A 13,522-nucleotide genomic window follows, 5' to 3' on the forward strand; every position below is an offset into this window, starting at 1 on the left:
ATGGAGTTAAATGTGGAGAAATAAAATTCTGTGAAAACCAACCCTTTTACCCATTGAATCACTTGGCACTTGTTTCCTAAGTGAAAAGATAGATAGAGCTGAGAACGTAAGAGTCAGTTGAGTTTATAAATAGATTTGGAACTCAGGGCAAAAACAGTAGTTTTGAAAGCCATGGTGTTTTTGATTTGCAAGTATCAACCTTTTTAAAATAATAAGGTGTTTGAGGTACCAGAAGCTTGACTTAAAACATAAAGAGACAAAATCCTAAAGGACCCATAAACAGTGGCTGAAAAAATAGTTGCCCCCTCAGTTTTTCCAGTCTCCCCGAAGGAACAGATTTCTGGGCTAGTGAGGAGAACATTCAAGGAGGAAAGAAATTGGGGTGCCCGGGTGGCTCAGTCAGATAAGCCTCTGCCTTCTGCTCAGGTCGTGATCTCAGGTTCCTGGGATGGAGCCCTGCAGTGGGCTCCCTGCTCAGCTGGGAATCTGCTTCTCCCTCTCCCTATGCCCCTGCCCCCTGTTCATGCTGTTTCTCTCTCTCTCTCAAATAAATATATAAAATCTTTTTTTTTCCAGGAGAGTAAAGAAATTAAGTGAACTAACTCTTAATGGTTCTCTGAGAAAGAGGGCCCTGCCCCTCAGCCCCTGAAAAGAGCTGAGCCTAGGGTATGGAAACAGAAGGAAAGCGAGATAAGTTTGGTGGTATCCCCGAACAGAGAAGTTACACGCCTCCTTTCCCAAAGTACAGCCTATACTTCAGACTTCATGAGGGAGGCTGCATCCAACATGGCACCAGAAGAGTAAGATGGCTTCTGCTGACTAAACCATCTAGACAAAGGAGCTTACAAGCAGGCTAGCAAAGTCATGAGTACCCTACAGTGTTTTAAATAAGACAATTTCCAAACCCTTGAAGAGGAAGTACCTAAGGTTGGGAGCCGGTCCTGCAGTTTGAAAGAGGAAACTACAGAGCAGTTGGATCTGGAATCCAGCAACTGTGGACAACAGGAGCAGATGCCAAAAACCAACAACGAACACCGTGTGGCATTGGCCAAGGTAGAAGAGAGCACTCAAGCAGCAGACCCACCCTCTTCATTAACGCTATATGTTGTGATCCTACTGTAAACTTCCTGAACTTGAACAGAATTCAATAAGGAGAAGCCAGGAAAACCTGAGCTTGGCTAGTGTATTACCAAATTAGTCATTCCTTTGACAAAGTTTACCTGGATGTGAACAAATTTAGTGTTCTGCTATCTGGTGGAAATGGCATCTCATGCAAGAAACAGATTTTATTTTAAAAAAATTAAGTAACAAATGTGAACTTGAATTTTCTAAGTTCAAGTTTTTCCCTGTGAAATTTCCACAAATTACCTGTGATTTTTAATCCCAATTATATTTCAATCCAGGGCATACTTTCAGATTATTTTTTTCTTCTGTGTATCTCCACTCTTGTAATCATCCTTGCAAATCTCTTGGTTTACTTTCCTGAATATTCTCCTGAATATACCCATTGTGTGGAGATTTCACTCAGTAAATTTTACGATATCGCTCCAAACTAAAAAAGCTATCCAATGCTTTGCAATTTGGTTTAGAATTTTTTGAGTCATGATGCCAGAAGATAGCTGAACAAATATGCCTTGTAGATATGCAAAACGAGAGGGGCGGAGAACAGCTGGCCTACCCTTCCCCAGCAAGCTTAAGGAGAGGAACCACCGTGGTTCTTTTGTATCCTAAATCTTGCTGCAGTGCTTAGCACAATAAAATTGTACATTATAGATGCTCAATTAATAATTATGTGCGGCATTGGCTTGAAAGGAATAGAATTTAAGTAAATTGGCATAAATATGGCTTGTGTTCCCCATTGTTTATACACTGGCTTACAATAGCACTCGCATATAATTTACCTTCGCCAAGCTCAGTAAATGAGTAAAAGAGTAAATGGCTAAGTGCAGATAGGTGGGGAGGTAAGTGTAAATAAATACTAATTACAACTGCGCAGTTTTGGGAGAGCTTTGCTTGACTTCTATAGTCTAACTATAGGATTGGTTCTTGAAAATTCTTTCAATCCCTGATGCCTCTTGCTGAGGGATCCTGAGATGTTGTTAACCCCCAGGCTCGGTTGTTGTAGTGAATAAAAAGATCACAGCCTTTGGAGCCCCCCTATCCAAGGCCAACTCCAATAATAGTACAACCTCAAGAAAGTTACTCAATCTCTTTCGGCTTTGTATTCTTGATCTATAAAACAGGAGTAATATCACCACCCTTACTAGGTTGCTGTAGATACTGAATTTGATGTAAAAAATTTAAATGCTTGGCACTTTCATTGGTAAGGTGTGAAGCAGGGCAGACATTCAATAACTGGTAGCTCTCGATGATATCATTACATAAAAATGCCATGATCGGATGCTCTTCTGTAAATATCATGGGGATGAAAATTTTACTTGTCTGCTCTCTTTTGAATATCTGATGTGAAGCAAAGGCATCTTTCTCCTGAGTTATATCATATTATAGCACATGTATCTTCACATACAATATATTGTGCCTAGAAGTGACAGATTTGTATTCCAAAGACTTTTCTAGGCATCCCCAAAGGTGTTCAGAAATCATCATTTATCATATTGTCATCGAGCAGAATCATTTGTTCAGCACAGCTCTGTCCATCTCCATGTGCCATACTGGGCATTGCAAGCGAACAGATGGGATCCCCGTCCTCTGGTGATTTCAAATGAAAACTTCCCGACACCATATACTATCTTACACAGAAACAACTGAACAAACACTGAATGAATAAGCAAATTTAAAAACAAAATAAGTACAAAGCATGTTAGCAACACATAAGCATAGGGCTCAGCCGAGGGAGGGTATCTTCTAAATAGGTCAATGTGTAGGAAATAAAACATCTTAACATTCCCCCAGCTGGTTTAGAAAGTATACAAGAAACAAATCACATGTGACCTGACTCCACTGAACTCCCTTTAATCCCCATTCAGTTCCAAAGACAGCATGGACATCCAAGAAACACGGAAAGAAGTATTAAGGAGTCAGACACACTGCTGTATCGCTGATCATTTAGGAATGCATATTCATTTTTGTATCCCTTTTCTGGGGAAGTGGTAAAAACTATGTAAAGCCCTGTATCCATATGAAGCATTATTATTTTTATTATTTCATGAAATTCAGCAATCTCTATGCACATGCCAGGGGCTACGAATGTTTTTACAATCCAGAATCAGCCACAGATGCTATCGCTGCCGCCTTCTTTGCATACATATCTCGGAGGGTGGCCTCATTTCTTAAATGCAGCAGCTACATCACAGCAAAGAAACTATATGAAAAGTGAAACTCATTCAGTCTTCCAGATGTTCTCGTTAACGTGACACTGAACAATGGAATGATTGATTGATTGACTGAACCTCCCCTTTGTATTTGAATTTTTGTGTATTGTGTCTAATAGATTTAAATATATTTTTTTAAAGATTTTGTGTATTTATTTGACAGAGAGAGAGAGCACAAGTAGGGGGAACAGGAGGCAGAGGAAGAAACAGGCTCCCTGAATAAACTGGGATGTCTTTTTGGGTTAATATCTTAACCACTGATCAGGCAACTCAGACAAGAAACTGATTCATCCTTGACCCCTCTTTTTGCCACACTTCCTGGAGTGCTTTGGGTTCAATCCCTATTTTATTTTATTTTATTTTATTTTATTTTATTTTATTTTATTTTATTTTATTTTTAAAGATTTTATTTATTTACTTATTTGACAGAGAGAGAGACAGCCAGCAAGAAAGGGAGCACAAGCAGGGTGATTGGGAGAGGAAGAAGCAGGCTTCCAGCAGAGGAGCCCGATGTGGGGCTCGATCCCATAACGCCGGGATCCCGCCCTGAGCCGAAGGCAGACGCTTAACCGCTGTGCCACCCAGGCGCCCCCCATCCCCATTTTAATTGTCCTACTTTCAAATCGCAGGATCTTTACCTTGGATTTTGCTTTGGTTTTGTAATTGTAAAAGGCAGTTCATTGGAACGTTTAAAAGTGAGGCCTCTGCAGTCAGACCAATGGGTTCAAACCTGACCCCACCACTGACTTGCTATGTAACCTGCCTAGCTTCCTCATCTATAAAATGGAGTTCATAATGGGACCCACCTCTTGGCATTGTTTTGAGCAGTGTGAGAGACACTTAGAACGTACCCAGCACAAGTACATTTAATACCATGCAAGTGTTAGCCATCCATTCCTCCTCTTTGGTTGTCATCCTTCTTCCAAATGCAACCGTCTTTCCAAACTACATGTCATCATCATGCTCTTCAGCTCAGACACCTGTGAAGGCTCCTCCCTATAAATAATGCCATTCAAACCTTTCACCTCCTTGGCCCAGAGTGACAATCCAGCCTTCTCCTGGCACATGCCCTGGTGCTTCAGCCACATCGGACTGTGACAAATTTTACACACCTGTGTAGTTCAGGTCTCCTAGCTTTGCTCACATCATTCTCTTTGATTAAAGCACTGTTTCTTATAGTCGACCCAGTCATAGTCTACGCTTCCTTCAAGGCCTAGTTCAAATGGCAAGTTCTTAGGGAAATCTTCCCTGAAACAATGTAAGAAGAAGGAGTCATTCCTACGTGTCTTCTTCCACATGTCTGACACCAGCATATGACTCATCGCATTATCGGATATTACCATGACTCGCTTATGAAACTGGTTTTTTTTTCCTTTTTTTTTTTTTTTTAAGGAGGGGAGGGAAAGAGGAAGAAGGAGAAAGAAAACCTTAAGCAGGCTCTATGCTCAACGCAGAGCCCTATGTGAGGCTCTATCTCACGACCCTGAGATCATGACCTGAGCCAAAATCGAGATTTGGACGCTTAACTGACGGAGCCACCCAGGCGCTCCTATGAAATTGTTTTCATTCTGAGGTTTGTGTTCCTTGAAGAGAAGGATCATGTCTTAACCTTCTTTATATATGGACAGTCTAGCATACTGCCTACAAATTCTAGGAGCCAAATAAATAAGTGGGCATCTGTTGAATGAATAAGAACCGCTTATCAGAAATTCATTTCTCTCTTTCACAAGATTCCAAGCGAAATCTGAATTCCTTCAAAAACCTTCCCACCAAAAAACAAAAACAAAAAAATAACAAAAAACCCAAAAACCTTCCCATCTGCCTCAGCTCCAATGATATCCCCCACTTTGAACCACTCTACTATCCATTCTATCTGTCATTCATCTGACATTTATATTACATTGTGATTTTGCTTTCATGTATCTACAACTCAGATGTCAGCTAGAGCTTTTCTACCCATTAAGATCTATCTCGATGTGTCTCAAACCCCTTTCCTTCCAATCCTTAACACACCACAAGATTCTGGTGAATTGCTGGGGGTGACTTTTATGCCTATATTCATCTTTGACTCTGAACGCTTTCATCTGTGCAATTAATTCAGTGCGTGGATCATCTTCCTCTCCTAACCCTGCTGTTCCTCTTCTGCCCTTGGTCAATCCAGATGTAGAAATCCGCTCCTTTCCCTGATGTCTGCAAACGAAACCAACCACTGATAGGCAAATAAACCCCATTCATATAAGATTTTATGTAAATAATAAACTTTATCAAAAGTTTGGAGAACAGAAGAAATGTATATCACAATTACAGAAATGTCTAGTCAGTTGCTGTTTTGCACCTTATTCGTTCAGAAATGTGTGTGTGTGTGTGTGCACAATGGCACAGGGATGTATATATCCTATGTGCATATATTCTACAAGGAGTGGGCATACCAATCTCTACCAATCTGCACTCAACAGTCCTTATTGAATAAGTGGGGAAACCTAGTAGGGTCTACATCACAATAGTCCAAAAAAGGCAACTTACCCTCCTGTCAGCCTTAGTCCTTTCCCCCTCCCTTCCTGAACACCTGAAGGTGAAAACTATGTTTTCATTCTGTTTGGAAGAACAATTCAGTTCCCTCCAGTCCCCTACTCTCAAAATCAGCATCAGGCCTACATTTGCATATGCAAATCTATCAAGGTGCTCGGCCAAATAAAATGGCCTCTCATTTAATAGAATGTATTCTCCTTAGAAGACTGCTGTATTTTAACCCAAAATTTGTTTTTCTTCTTTACGCATGTAGTTTTATGGTGCTAATTAGATTTTAAATTCCTTAAAGACCGAGATAATCTTACTACTTTGATCCCTCAAAATAGATATCGTATCTTTAAAACTAGTCATTCATCCATTCAATAAATGTGTATCGAACAGCTGCCACATATAAAGTGTCACAGTATAAGCAATCCCCATTCTTGCCCTCAAGACGCTCCTAGGAGGACCAGGTAGACACATGAACAAAGAGCAGTAATGCAGAGTGGAAACTACCCTAAAATTGCAGTGCAAGCTTAATTTTGGAGGACCACAGAAAGGGAAGGCTCCTCAGAGTTCTCAACCTTGTCTCCAACATTTCTGCAGGCCGTTATACTCCCCAAAGTAGAACGTAATTCTCCACAATGGAGATTCCTACTCACTGTGAAAGCAAGAGGGGAGAACCCCCATTCCCTTTGGAAGGACAGAGCAGAACAGGAGTGGGGTGGTACATGGGAATTTTCAAAAAGACCTATAAATACCTGTGATTCTGAGAAACCTGCTCAGGGAGCATGCCCTTGGGGAATCACGGATGTAAAACTTTTAAGATGCAATTAAATTCGAACACAGTTTTTTGAAAACGTGTTAATTCCATAAAGTGAGAAGGCCTGCCTTAGAGTATGAAGCCCCTTAAGCTCTGTTACACACAGATACTGAAGAAGTGAAGAATTGAAACAATTTTCTGAGCAGTCATTCGAGGACTTTTATCTGCTATACCCAGCAGAAAAGAGGAAGAAAAAAATGGGAATGTATGCAATCGGTGCACTGGGATTGATGCAGGTCATTCATGGCGGCGCTTAGTAGGACTCAGTTCTGTGTGCGTCTTCTGACTCCCTTCTGCACACAAAAGTTCAAGTACTGTCTGTCTAGTTACCCTTATCCCGGCAGGGTTGATCCGGGCCTATCTGTATAGGTGCCAGGGACTTGTAAATGTATCTGCAGAGCAATCCCTGTGACATTTGCTTAACTCACTAGCAGAAAGGCATAAACAACTTGCTGCAGGTCTGTTTGTAATGGCAGTATAATGAGGTCTCCAGAGTCCTGAGCTGAAAATGACTTGAGATTTCTCTTTGAGAATATACTTTAGTTGCTGTGAATTGGTTTTGCTTTATGCAATGCTCAGAATGAGAAGAAAAAAATCATTTCATAGCGATTTTTTTTCCAAATGGGAATACAGTCTCAGCTATTTTTAGATCATTGTTCTAAATCCTAAAGACTGTTTTATTATTTCTTTTTCAAACACAACTAGGCGTATGCTGGAAGTTACTTGTTAAGTCTTTTTTAAAAAAACAAAAAACAAAAACAAAAACAAAAAATCCCACCAGCAATGAGTATATAATCTCCAGAAAACAATGCATTTTCAGATTGAAATCACCTGGTAAAACCACCCAGCTCAGTGAAATGGGAGTTTGTTTCCTTTTAGATCATTTTCCTCTGCTTTATGAAATAGAGATCAATGCAGAGACTGGAGCGGAAATCACGATTCAAATCCAGACCACCATTTGCATATTAAAAGAGAGCACAAGATACAGACAGAAACAAGGAAGAAACTTTTCCTTGAAAGAATCCAGCAGATCTTTTGTAACTCTTGGGTGTTCATCTCTGCCCATGGCCACTCAGGCCTTCTTTGGGTTTGTAATCGTCACCTACAAGTGCTAACTCAGGGAACAAGCACCAAGTTAAATTTAGTAGAACGTGTATCTATGGACAGTCACTAACTTATGCATACTCATTCTCACAGCCAAAAGGAATACTTAAATTTTATTACAAACGTTAATAATTGCTTTAAAGTATGCAGCCCCTTCAGGCCATATATCATATAGATAGGAAGTGAAGAATTGAAACAATTTTCTGAGCAAGCCCACTCATTAGAACACTTTTATCTGTTATCTCCAGTAGAAAGGAGGAGGAAAAAATGGGGGGGAAATGTTATCTTGCTGTTCCCTCTGCTTGGAATCTTCTTCTCCCCAGAAATATGCATGACTTGCTTCCTCATATCATTCAAATCTTTTCTCAGATGTCACCTTCCCAGTGAGGCCTTCCCCAGATGGGGGAAACTTGTAACCCTCCCTCTGCCTCCAGTTCTTTTGGTTTTCCATGACTTGTTTTCCTCCATAGCTAAGCATCTTCTAATAAACTATGTAATGTACTTAACCATTTTGTCTATTGTCTGTTTCCCTCCAACAGTACGTAGGCTTCATGAAGTCAGCAATTCTAGTTTCTTTCATTTTTCTGCTCTATCTGCAGGTACCCCACTCATAGTGAGTGCTCAAAAAATATGTGTACAATAAATGATGTATAGACTGTCTGCCCTAAAGTATGTGGTCCTTTCAGGCTATATTATACATGGATACTGACGTGAAGAATTGAAAATGATTTTCTGAGCAGCCCGGTCATTAGCCCTTTGATCTGCTGTATCCAGCAGAAAGGAGGAGGAAAAAAATGGGAATGTATGCAACCTGTGCACCTGAACTGATGGAAATCATCCACTGTGGCACTTAGAAGGGCTCAGCTCTGCGGGCATCTTCTGACTCCCTTCTGCACAGAAAAATTTAACTACCCTATGTCTAGTTACGCTGACCCATGAATTCCTATGGATTGCCCTATAGGACAACATACCTTTATACTATAAAAGATCATGCAGTTGATGAGATTTTCAGAGTAAGTTGGCAGACTAAAGCTATCACAGATTCTCTCCCACCACAACTAAATAAATTTACAAATTTTAAGTAAAACAAGACATAAAAAACCAAACCAGTAGCAATCAAACATAAGAAGAGACACAGCCTTATGCCTACTCTGTGAAAAGCATAAGCTGAAGAGGGGGAGGAGATGGAGAGAGAGAGATTATTCCAGGAACTAGTATATCTACTAATAGTGAAGGATAAAAAGGAAGAGGGAGAGAGAAGACAAAGATAGAGACATATATCGATATATATATATATATATATATATATATATATATATATATATATATATATGAAAAGAATACTTCCAATGTAGGAAGAAGACAAAAGGTATAGAAAGTCCAAAGAAAGAAAACATCAAAATCTAGCTGTGTTCCCCCAGAATCAGAAAAAAAAAATCTCCAGAGTTCATTATCTATTTTGTGTCTTGTTTTTTTCCAGCTCAGAGCAAAGCTGCAAAGAGAAGGCAGGCTATTCACAATGACCTAGGGCTAATTATATCCAACAAAATATATGCATCTAACAAAACAGAACACCAAAAACAAAACAAAGAAGATATGAACAGAAGAGACTTAAAACAAGCTCCTTTGAAAGTGCTAAAGGCCCAGGGTGACAAGGCACAAAGGACCCTGGGTGTTAAGCCCCTCCTTCCCAGCATATGATGAGGTTATAGGTCCAGCTCACAAGTTTTATCTTAGTTTTGGTCATATGAACAGCAGGTGGGAAGAAGCAGGTGAAGAAAGGGTAGCTTATCTCTGTGTGAGGAATAGTTTCCAGGATTTACCTTACGTTGGGTCTCTATCTAGGCTTCAGACATGACCTCACATCGTTGCAGCAAACCCTGGGCAAGTCTTCGGACCACACTAGAGTGGTGAAAGCAGAAACCAGTCTTGCAAAATGTGGCTCTCCAGAATCCAAATGAGCTGTCCTCCTCTCCCCTGTCCCTCCTACACAGAAAAAGCAGCACAATACACATTACCCAGCCCCCATGAAAAGCTCTAAAAGATACAAACCAGTCTCAGATATGATGCGAAAGGAGCTAAGGAGATCTCACTACCTCAATGTCAGAGAAAACCAAGGGTCTTAAATGCTAATAACAGCTAATATTTATTGTTTCCTATGTGGCAGGCACTAAGTACTTTTCATATATTAAGTCATTGAATCCATACAACAACCCAATAAGGTAGGTGCTACTATTGGTACACAATTCCATACTCAAAACCCCTAAAGCCAAACGTGGCTTGAAATTCAGAATTTTTTCAGATTTTAGAAAGGGAGTAAGGTCTGTATGCCATAAAAGACATAAAATCCACAGGCCCTACAAAAGCACTCTGTACTCAAACATGTTAACATTTATCAAATCTACGAATAGTCACACTCCAAGGAAAAAATAAATTCTATAAGTTGCTCATATCAATTCAAATCAGTCCAAATTTTGCCCCCAAATAAATTTGTGCCAAGCATAGAAAAACTTAGTGTTTATGGAGACTTTTGGACTATGGATTCGTAGACAAGAGACTTGGACTTGTAGTAGCGGCCCCTGAACAAGGGGGCTAATGCAGAGGAAGGTTCGGGTCACAAGCTCCCCTTGGTCAAACAGGCAAAAGTAATGGAACCTAGATAAAAACCCAGACTCCAGAGTCTAAAAGTTTAACTCCCAGTTGGTGGAGTCACCAGTGCACATCCATCCTTCAGCAAATATTTGTTAAACAACTACTAAATTATAGGAGCCAGGGACACAACAATGAACAAGGTGGGCAAAGTCCCATCCTCACGGAGCTTACAGTTTAGGGGGGACGATAAGAAAATATGTAGTATGCCAGGTAGTGGTAAGCGCTAGAGGTGCCCCCAGGGACTACCTTTCAGACCTGGTCCTCCCTAACCCCTTGTAAAACAGTAACCCAGTTTCCCTTTGGTCCTAGGGATCAGGCATCATGGCTTCATTGCTTTAGTGCCTTGGAGAGCCTGAAATTCCCAGGGGCAGGGGGCATTCTCTCTAATTTACTGCAACAAGACTACGTAACCTAATGGAAACACCCATCCCTTAGGCAATAGGACTCCCAACTCACTAAGCCAATGTTGCAAAAGTGGAAAGCAGAAATTCTTGCTTATCAGGTGCAATAGTGAGACAACTCACTCGTAACTGCACTTCCCAGTTCCCAGATTATATGCTCTGACCGTAAGGGAATGGCACAAACAACACTGATCCAGAGTGGGACTCCTTCCTGCAAGAGAGCACTAAGACATCATAAAGCACAGTCTTCACGCTGACTCTGTAACTCAGCTTTTACACTTTTCTATCAGTTCTGCTGTTCTATCAGTCCACCAGCCTTTAGATCAACGAGGAAGTGGAAGACCAATTAATCCCATGGGTCTGAGTTCATCGCCATACTTCTTTCACTACGAAATGAGTTTCTTGGTCAAAGATGATGTAACAAACACCATGGCATTTTGTGGGTCTCTCAATAGTAAATGGTAATATTAGCAGAAGAAATGTGGGAAGGGAAGGCAAATCTGTAATCAGAACACTCATCCTGTAAGAATAGCCTCAATCGACATACTCAGTTTATCACTGGGTGGCTCGCTGGTTCCTCTGAAGAGGGAAGCCATACTGGGGGCAAAGTGTTGGCCTGTGCTGTTTGGAGATAGGCGGGACACTCAGTAATAGCAATAGTCTGATTACCTTGATCAGGGAGAGTCTATGCTGTTCAGCCTATGTGTAACTTCCATCCCTGATGCCATGCTTTGTAAATGAGTCTTTTGAGCAAACACTGTGGCTGATAAAAAAAAAAAAAAAAAAAAAAAAAGGCTGATATCTACAGCACAGGTCATCTTGCCCCACTCGTTACTGAGAGTCTGCACTGGACGGGCATTCACTTTTCTAAGGCCTTCTTGTCACCCAACCTGCCATTTTTCTAAGAACTTGATTTTTCGACTAGCCTGCTAGCAGGCCGATGGCCCCATGCAGAACCATACTTCAGGCCATCTTTCTAAGGACAGAAGACCACTAGAGAGGCTGCTGAAGTTCTACCCATTAGGAAGCTCCCCTGCACCAATGGCCATGGAGACACTCTTAACCAAGTCTGCAGAAATATTTTAACCCCCTGCTACAAGCTGGCACCAGCCTATTATACACACTCACATGGAAACCAGGCTTTCAGTTTTTCCTCTTCTGTTTGGTGGTCGTAGGTAACCTCCCATGAGGCGAGATGTGTGAGATGAAGGAAAGGTGGTGAAGGAGAAACTGATACCATGAGAGTCTGAGCCACCTTTTCATCAAATTTACCAGCACCCTCTGGACCTGCTCAGACCCAGACCCACTTTTAGTTAATGATGGATTGCTGTCGATTTACAATATGGAAGATCAGAAAACATCAGACAACGATGCGTTTCTCAGATCTCAGAATCACTTGGTGTCTCAAGGTCAGCTATCCCATCTTTCTAAGGACCCCATAGCAAACAGGAGCTGCTTCTCACACAGAGAATCTGGACAGTAGAAAAAGTCAGAGTTTGCTCGGAAATCCTAGAATGGGAAAGCCAATACACAGTGAGCTTCCTACTGAGGCTTCCTGGAGGCCATAGACACAACAAGAATCATTAGGTCCAAGTGTAAGACAGCTCACATCACAGTGTGAAACTTCTACAGAGCTCTCTTTAAGTCTCCTCTCGAAGATCATAGCCTTGTAAGCAAGTTAGTAAATGAATCAGAGTAACATACACAAAGGTGGTTTGTAGTGCCTCCAAAATCCAAAAAGGCCCACTCAGATCATCTGTGGTATGCAGTTGAACCTGTAATCACTTCACTTTCACTTTAGGAGTGTCCAGATAAACACCAAACATTAGAATTCTATCAACTCACGAACACGGCAGATCCTTGAATTTTTGTGGGGTTTATCTCTTATCCACAGACACACAAAAGTCTTAGTAAGGTATATAAGCCATTTGCTATTTTTCATTCACCGGATCTGATCATCAGAATGTCACCAATGCAATGGATCCGTGTGAATTTTTGCAGGTCATCAAGCTGATCAAGGTGCCTCTAGTACATTCGGACAAAGAGTGGGAGAGTTGACGTGTCTATTAGGGATTTATTCTGGGCCCTCTGTATAGTGTAAATTGCTTTGGATTTTACTATTGGATATAGGAATTGCTTTTTGGTTGTTTATGTTTCTTCTTCTTCTTCTTCTTCTTCTTCTTCTTCTTCTTCTTCTTAGTTTTCATAGGTCAGTAGCTGCAGATAAGGGGCAGGACTGTGTTGATTCACTCCAGGAAAAATACCGTATCTGAAGAGCAGCTACAAGGGTGTCACTATTTAAGTTTATGATAACCTGTTGTCATTCTACAAGAGCTACCTAGCTTTTGGATCAACAACATAGGTAAATTCAACGGAAGTATGGCCCTAATCTCCACAATCACCCTCAAGAAGTTTGCACTCTTTTTAGTTTGCTGTTTTGGCTTGGTGAGGGTACTTGGAGGGAGAATGGAAACTAAGTTAAATGATATGACAAAAACACAATCAGCCAAATTTTGAATAAATGAAATTCTACAAGACTAACGACCCAGCTTCTTCACCAAATATAATAAAAAGTACAGAAGGGGAACTGTTTTAGATAAAAGAAGCTTGAGATATACCAGGAATTTATTTAAGTACTGATTCAACTAAATCACCTGAAAAGCCATTATTTAATACAGTTGAGGGAATTCAAACATGGGCTG

Source organism: Ursus americanus, chromosome 11 (genome assembly GCF_024610735.1).
Source record: "Ursus americanus isolate L20-20 chromosome 11, mUrsAme1.1.p, whole genome shotgun sequence".
NCBI lineage: Eukaryota > Metazoa > Chordata > Mammalia > Carnivora > Ursidae > Ursus > Ursus americanus.